Source organism: Orbicella franksi, chromosome 4 (assembly GCF_964199315.1).
Source record: "Orbicella franksi chromosome 4, jaOrbFran1.1, whole genome shotgun sequence".
In the NCBI taxonomy this organism is placed as follows: Eukaryota; Metazoa; Cnidaria; class Anthozoa; order Scleractinia; family Merulinidae; genus Orbicella; species Orbicella franksi.
Genome location: NC_138148.1, coordinates 5145152 through 5153180, shown reverse-complemented (window position 1 = coordinate 5153180; position 8029 = coordinate 5145152). Strand labels below are relative to the sequence as shown.

Here is an 8029-nt window from a genome sequence, read left to right as displayed (position 1 = left end):
AATATCGATTCAATCCAATACCTGGAATATTGATTCAATCCAATACCTGGAATATTGATTCAATCCAATACCCGGAATATTGATCCAATCCAATACCTGGAATATTGACACAATCCAATACCTGGAATATTAATTCAATCCAATACCTGGAGTATTGATTCAATCCAATACCTCCAATATTGATGCAATCTTCCTGGGCCGAGCGCGGCCAACAGGAACGAGAGTAACTGAGCACTAGAGAGCACTGAAAACATGGCGGGCGAAGGAGAATTAGATTTAGAAGTTGAGTTTCCAAAGTTTCTTGCAGACGTCTTGGATAAAACGGAAATAATTTTTGAGAGTTTTGACTCAGAAGTTGCAGAAGTGCACGCCGAAGAAGATCAAACCAGTAGTCTGCTTAGGTAAATGAGGCAATGCTACAACCGAGACACAAGGTACACAGAAAAGTTAGATTCCATTACTGCCGCTTTTGTAGATGCAAGTTAATCAGTTTTTATGTGACAAACATATTAGTTTATTAAAAGCTGTGTGTGCTAGCTTTTTGTGGCAAATAACATAAACTGTGGCAAATTTTGCTACCACATTGGTCTTTGGTATTGTGCATATTTCTGCTGTCCAATCATTACTGGCACACTAAACTTTGAACTGTAAACAAAGCTTTTGGTGTGCCATGTACACAGTCAAACATGTCTCTCACAAATACTGCTTGTGTAAACCTGACTCTATGTTATTTTTGAAATAAGAACCTTTACATTTTACAAGACAGCAATCATTGAACATTGGGATGTGTTTTAAGTTTCTCAATGTTGTTGTCTCATGTGTTGCATTATTTAACCCACATGTGGTAATTCTTTCCTAAAAACGATGTTTTTCTTGATATTCTATGACAAACATTACACCAGTTTGTTGTGAATATTATCGGGTACCCAGGGCTTAAGGCTAACACCACTGCCAACTAGCCACATATTTCAGTTTTGAATAGTAGATTTTCCACGTTCACTAGTCATTGTAACAATCATGATAGAATGGAGTACTGGTCTACTGGATGAAAACAAAATTGAGAATTATCCCGACAAATTAAAGTAAAACTGAAGAGAATAGAAACTAATGAAAACAGGGAAACTATGAGTGGATTTTATGGAAGTAATTGCCTTAATAAGCATATGACAAATGTTTAACTATTAAAGGGAGATAAAAGAAAATGGCAACACTGATAGAAGTACATCAGAGGTTGGACATAAGCATATTCAAGAAAAGCAGGATTCGTGTTTGTGGGAGTGAAATTTTCTTAGTGATTATTAACATTTTAGATGTAACATGAAATGTCCAAGATTGACCACTCTTATAAAAAAGTCAGTGAAACTGTGTATGAAAAAGACTGGCTGGTGCAAAGTTAGTTTTGGCTAGTGACATGAGTCCTGTTAGTAGCCATTATATACGCCAGTGCACTAAGAAGTTAGTCTTGTGTCCTGGGTACTTTTGAAAATAAGATAACAAATTAACCTTGCAACATTTTAACATCTGTTTTGATAAGCACCTGAAAAGTTACCAGGCAGAGTAGGGCACATGGCAGTTATGAAATGCACTGATTTCTCTTCAGTTTAGTTGTGTTGCTAGAAGTTAGGCACTCTGTAATTCAAGCAGTTTCTGAGTTTTGTATATCAATGAAAAGGAAGATGAGAAAATAATTTACTTGATACAGGGTGAGGTTTTCTGTTGTGAATTGAGTTGCAAAAATACTATCGTGGGGCCATAATCTCCTTTACCCAGCCCACACACATGTAGTATTATGCTATTTTCAGTTGCCTAAGTTTAACTGTCACAAGTTCTAGAGCCTCTTGGAAGATGTCTACTCTCATTTGACTTGCTTCTCCTAAGGGATCTAGCCTTTCCAATACAAATGACTGCAATGAATCATGTTGTCCCAAGTCAATTTCTTCAACAACAACATTATCACTGTCCAATGGAGTTGGACCATCAGGATCATCACCATAATAGTCAAAATCATATGACTTTCCATTTGAAAGAGGGTGTTCAGGCTGCATCATATGATTAAGCCACATTTGGTATGGCAACCAGTTTTATTTTTCTGTTCTTACATTTTGGTGGTTGAAAGCTTCAGTGAACTGGCGAAGAGCATGGTTTATCCTTGGTTGAAAAACTAAGTGTAAGGTGAAAAGATGCACTGAATTATCAGTGTCCAGGATGCCTAACAATTCCATACTATTAAAAGTGTAAAAGTACAAGTGGAAAAGCACAACGGAAAACATCCCTGCACAGTCTTTCAATTCGTTGGTTGTGTTGATGACCCTGCAGTGCTGCCCCTCTCCTCTCTTCTAACCTGCACCATTGTATCGCACACACCAACGTTTTCAACACCATGATCTACTCGTACTCTCGAAGGCCAAAATTCTCCGTCTCTCTTATCGGAATCCAGAAACAATTCAAGAACTGTTTCTGCTTTACTGTTGGCACTACATTTCAAAAACGTTATTCTCCGAGAAAATCCGTCTATACAGCCGTGAATTAGCATTTTCCATCGGATCAGAGAGTGATGTCCATCCAGATGCCAAAGCGAATTTGCGCACCCCATCTCAAGACAGTAGTTTGGGGATCTAATTTTGCTAACCTTTCTCTTATTCTTCTCCGTTGAATCCGTAACCCAATGGACTTAGAGAAACCTGCAATGAAGTTATATCCAGTAGCGCTCCCATGGTTAGAAATGTACTCTTGAATGATTTCGGTTCCTTATCAGGTAAGCTGTCGAAACCCCTCATATCTTCTAAGCCATACTCTGTCACTCTTCTGTAAATTGTCCATCTCAAAACTCCAATCATCTCTGTTATCGTTGTCTAGATGAATCCTAGTCCTCAAAGTTCCTCAAGCACCTCAACAGGAATTTTAAGAAATGGTCTTCCATGATTTCCTCCTTTTTAGCTAATGGTTTCGCTAATGACTAATGGTTTGATCAAGAACTTCGGCGTGCGCGTCTGCAACTTCTGAGTCAAAATTCTCAAAAAATTTCGTTTTATCCAAGATATCTGCAAGAAACTTAGGAAACGCAACTTCTAAATCTAGTTCTCCTTCGCCCGCCATGTTTTCAGTGCTCTCTAGTGCGCAGTTACTCTCGTTCCTGTTGGCCGCGCTCGGCCCAGGAAGATTGCATCAATATTTGAGGTATTGGATTAAATCAATATTCCAGGTATTGGATTGCATCAATATTCCAGGTATTGGATTGCGTCAATATTCCAGGTATTGGATTGAATCAATATTCCAGGTATTGGATTGAATCGTGAAAATTAGAAGATTGTATCGAACCGAAAATTTATTTACCATTGGATTGAATGCCATTTTCTATCTTTAAATAAAACCATTATTTAAAGGATTAAACATGTATTGCAGGGATTAAATTTTGCTACAAATTGAACGGCTCGCCATAATGGAGCTTTGCAAAAATGCAGCCGAAACGAAGGTGCCAACAGTTGAAGATGAAATAGAGCTATAGGACGACTTGATCAAATTGAAGATCACCCTGCCAAGAGGAAAATTACTTCCCCGTCCACTTTCGCTTCAGTTTTGGACCCACGACTTCACTAATATTCCAGACTTCAGGTTTCGTGATATTTATCATTATCTGGTCGGTAAAGATGGCTGTGATGACTGGCTTGTTGTTGACTTTGTTTCGAAGAACTTTGTTTTCAATTTTCAATCTTACTACATTTTTAACAAGCTCCTCCATTTCTAGCTGATCAATGCCCGTTTGGCAGGAAACAGAAACAGACTTTCTTACCGTGTTGATGTTTTTTTCAGTTGGCGAAGAGCTGACTTTGTTGTCCTTGCAAGGAAAAATATAGTCGTGACTGCCTTTAAAGCGACATCAGACGACACACGGGGACTTTTCGCGGGAAACTTCAGATCGCTTTCATCCCTTAAATCTGTTTTTCCTCTTCGTGAAATCATTCGTTTCTCTCGCTCACTTGGGCCACTTGGAATCTCTTGTGGGTTGAATATCGTTGGAAGCGCCCCGTTTACTACCTTTTTTTTTTTTTTATCCCACACAAGGTCTTGACGATGTCTTTGGTGTCGAAATGCTGAGAACATGTGTGTAGGTTCGCGGTAGACTGAAACTCCTTGTCAGCTCGCCGGCAAAAGGTGCTCCACTTCTTTCGAAGCTTTTTCTCGCTCGGAAAATCGAAAACGTTGAGGTCTGGTCGCTTTTTGGAATTGTTTTTGCACACGGAAATGACTCAATACCTCATTTTCACCTGTTTTGCTTCCAAAATAAGCGCCTTTGTCGTGTCTTTATTCCCCTGAGCCTCGCTCTGATGCTCTTAAATAGTTACCAGGCTTTCACGCACAAACAATTCGAAACTAGGCTATTCATAACACTCGCGTGACTTTTCGTTACCCATGTTTGCAGGGGTCAGCCGTAGACCGCTGACACTCCTTGCAGCATTCCCTTCTAGCTCCTCTAGCGAGCGTAGTGCATGGTTCTTCATTGAACTTCCTCTTTTTAGTGCAGAGTGCACTATTGGGATGGTTATGGGGGTTGCCTGCCGCTAAGGAACTAAGGCCCTATGGCCCTATGGCGCTAAGGTGTAAACTTTAATGTTTGTTTAATCAATTAATTTCAATTAATTAATTAGTCTAGAGGCAAGGAAGTAGTGGGAGTAGGGTGGGAAAGGTACATGTGTACTCTACGTAAAACACATTCCATCGCCGTCGCTTAACTTTGAACATCGCAAAGCTATATATTTGTTTCAGGTAACCCCTTGCTCTCCTTGTGGTACCATTCTCCTTAGAACAAAACTAATTTGTCCTAAACGCATGCGTAGATTAGTTAGGGTTCGTGGCTTCTATATTAGGTGAAGGATACATTGCATACGGAATCACGCACAAATGTTGAGTGGTTTTCCTTATGGTAGAGCTCAACATGTAAGACGCATGCGTTCTAGCATTGTTAGTGTTATACACTATCTTTACACGCAGTATTTTATATATCGTGTCATGTGACCAAGGACGGCAGTTATTTTTCAGGTAGGGCCAATTGTCCCTTTTTATTGCAAAAGTGAAACGTTACTGTGGCTGCGTAGCTTTTAGAATTACAAACAGGTCGGTTCAACAAATATCATCTGCTGTTTTCAATCTACAATAGTGTGCTTGTCAGGGTTCAAATTTATTGCTTCTCCTTAGCGACTTGTTTATTTCTTGCCTTAATTGTGTCTGTAAGAGAGACCAAAAAGTTCTCAAGTTAGTGGCTTTAATACTCCGCAAATTGTAAATTTGTAACAAAAGAAACCAGGAAAATGCTCAAATATTGCTGCAGACGCCGTGGCACCTAATGAAAGTTCAAATTAATTTAATCAGTCTTTGAGGAGACTCATTCATATCGGCCAAGTAGCGCTGTTTATCTTCAATACTTTTCGTTGAAAAGCTTCTCAGCCATCAATATCGTTGTGTGTTAATTTTGAATTGTTTTATTGTTAACAACAAAGGTGGCAACAGAAAAAGAAAGTGGTATTTCGTGACTATCTGATAAATTAGTTCTTGTTCATCGGTAAAAATTTGCATTTTTAGTAAAACATCGTCTCTGTTCCGTTTCTTCATCACTACATCAGATATTTAACTTTCTTTCATTTATCTCCAAAAAACAAGGACATCTTCCGTATGTTTTGGAGAAAACAGGGGTTTCATATTACATGGCTTTGCGAGGAAAACAAAAGTATCAAGTTACAAAGTTGGCGTGAAGAGCTAAATTGTCACGTTTGCTGCTTCAGCGTATTGTTGAATTTAAAATGAACGAAAATCAACTTAAAGCACCAGTAGTAATTAATTTGTGCGTAATGTTTGGACCTTGAATGAAAATACAACCTTGAAACATACACACTGCAAAGGGGAAAAGCCGTAGCAGACTACCAAGGTAGACACAAACCGGAAGTGAACCGAGCAGGGGTGAGTACTTATGGGACTACTGTATCAGAGCTATCAATTGCGCTCGGCACTATCTGAGATTGTCTCACTAGTCTATATATATAACAGTATATTGAGAATTTGTGAAATCCCTACTCACTTTGAATGCCCTCGAAGTAAATCTCTCTATTTATTCTCAGTAATGTTGGTCATTATGAAAATTTAGTCATCCTCAATGTATAATCGATATGGTAAATCACCTGTCCTTAAGAATAGAATGAGGCGATGTTTGTTGTGATCATCGCGTTTAGAGGCCGACATCAGGATACCTTGCCCTTTCCAAAGTCAATCACACGCGATATGTTTTCGCGATTATCGATCCTGGCATTAGTCCTGACCAATGGAGTTTACACGTAGGAATATATGTTAATCAACTCTCGAACTTATAAGTCATTTGTATTGCATATATACACTGGAGGGAATAGCTGGGGGAACTGGTAGGGAGTTTTTCACACGGAGAAGATGGCATGCCCATTGCTTTTGCAACCATGGTAACGTAAATAGATCCGGGCTTTTAGTCGCTTCTACCGAGCTTTGACCCCAAACCATTCGTCATCTTCAGCGGTGCAGCTGTATATAATTTTTTTAGAGTCGTGTTATATTTTGGTGAAGTCGTAGCCTGGCGAGGCAAAATACAATTAAAAACTACAAATAAACGGTGATGCTACAACGCAGATTTAATGAATAAGGCGTTCATTTTCCGATGTTCTTCTTTCCAGAAATTCGGACCGTTAATTGTGTTATACGCTCTTGCGTGGTCGAAGGAAATTTTAGTCCAGTCCCTGAACTTTTCCTTCTCCGCTCTGTTTAGGGGTAAATACATAGAGTGGGAGTGGGAAAGTTAATGGACTGGATTAAAGGCATGATCGTGGAATGTTTGCACTTGATTCCATGTGTTTTCCAGGCAAGGCAAGTTCAGAAGACACGGTCTCCAGGAATAAGAAGTTAAGAAAGAGATACAATTTAAATTATAATTTATTTGTAATACCCGTTCCCAAGGCAAGAGAATCTCCTGCCCAAGGTAAATCTAAGAGAAATGTAGGGGTGTTTTTCGAGGTAACATTTTCGACTTCTTTCGTCTGTCCAATTCAAGCTTGCAATACCTCCTCTTCTTCCTTTGTCAAAAAAATTGAGATGCAAGGGCGGGACACTTGTTCATAGATGCAGTGGCCGCGCGAGTGCACATTTTCGTACTAGGCCGCTATCCGGCTTAGTAAGTTCGGTAACTGTGGAGGACTGGGTCGATGGAAAATTTGCTGGGGAAGTTGGCCCGAAGTGGAAAAAATGGCGGTCAAGCATCCAGTTATAATCCAAGATGGCGGTATCGAAAACCTAGTTTATTAATCGTTCTGTTCCAAAATAACGCCTGCACTGTAGGCTAGGGGGTAACGTTTTTTTTATGGTTTATTATTTTGTAAAACGCTTCAATAAAATCTGGGGGAAAAAAAGCTGTGAGAAACTATCAAACTTTTTCGACTGGCCTCTTGGAATAGAAAAAAAGTCTCTTTAAACTCCCTTCATTTATTAATACCATTTCTCTATTAAAAAGAAAAAAAAGTGAGGATAACGGATTTTCCTTAAAAATTAAAACAGAATTTTTAATCACCAGCTTAAAGCGAGATAGCTATCTCAATTAAATCGAGAACAAAATTCCATACCCCTAGCTAGTACCCACCCCTCCTTCGAACCCACATTAATTAATTGATATTTCCTGATCTGTTAATTGGTGAGGAGAAACGACATACATGCAGGAGCCATAATCGGGGATCCGTCCCCGATTATGAATCCCATTCCTTCTATGAAATTCCATCGATCCTTTTATAAAATCTCTCTCAGTTGAGATAAATTATATTTTGTCTATGTTCGATATTCTCTACTGGCCATTATAAAAATTGTATTCGTTTTAACATACGATCGCGATCGTAAAATATCTTGGCTGACGAAATCCGGAAAGCCATATTCAGCATCTTTTTCAACAACAGGACGAAAATACGCGTGATCGCCAAGGTCAATAACAAGCGATATGTTTTCTCTCATGTCCTTGCGCACATATTGATCA

General features: G+C 39.1%; 1 protein-coding gene across 1 annotated transcript in view; it reads right to left on the bottom strand.

The window, feature by feature from the left end:
* The window catches only part of LOC145484216 (TNF receptor-associated factor 6-like), a 42896-nt gene that overhangs the window by 30153 nt on the left and 4714 nt on the right, over nt 1-8029 (bottom strand). The gene's annotated exons all lie outside the window — the stretch shown is intronic.